Genomic DNA, 501 nt, shown 5'->3' on the forward strand with positions numbered 1-501 from the left:
GACACAGAGCTACACAGAGCACTCAATGTAACCACAGAAACTTCATATCTGCCCATGTAGGCACCCAACATGTCCGATTTGAGCGTCCATACAAGTCACATGGCTGCACTCCAGATTTATTTCCACATACAGACGAGGCACAAATCAGAAAAGAACAGATTCAGATTTGTTTTTGTTTTTAAATCAGGACACTGATCAGAGCCTATGAGAGGGGCAGCCAAAAACTTCAAACGTCTCAAATTCGGGCTCATATTTTCAGCCAGTCTGTTGAACCATATGAATCTTAACTAGGTGGTCGAGAATTCCAAGTAATAAATAAGAATCAAGTGATGCTAAGACCAGGTGACACTATTCCATTATATTTTTCAAGTTTCATTTTAGTGATGCCGTTCAATGCAGTGGATGGGCATGTTCATTAACCAAGGGAATGGATGTTGGGGGAAGCAAAAATTCCCACAGGCAGCCATTTGCAAATCATAGAAATTAACATACAGAGAGAAG

This window comes from Anguilla anguilla, chromosome 14, assembly GCF_013347855.1.
Source record: "Anguilla anguilla isolate fAngAng1 chromosome 14, fAngAng1.pri, whole genome shotgun sequence".
Lineage (NCBI taxonomy): Eukaryota > Metazoa > Chordata > Actinopteri > Anguilliformes > Anguillidae > Anguilla > Anguilla anguilla.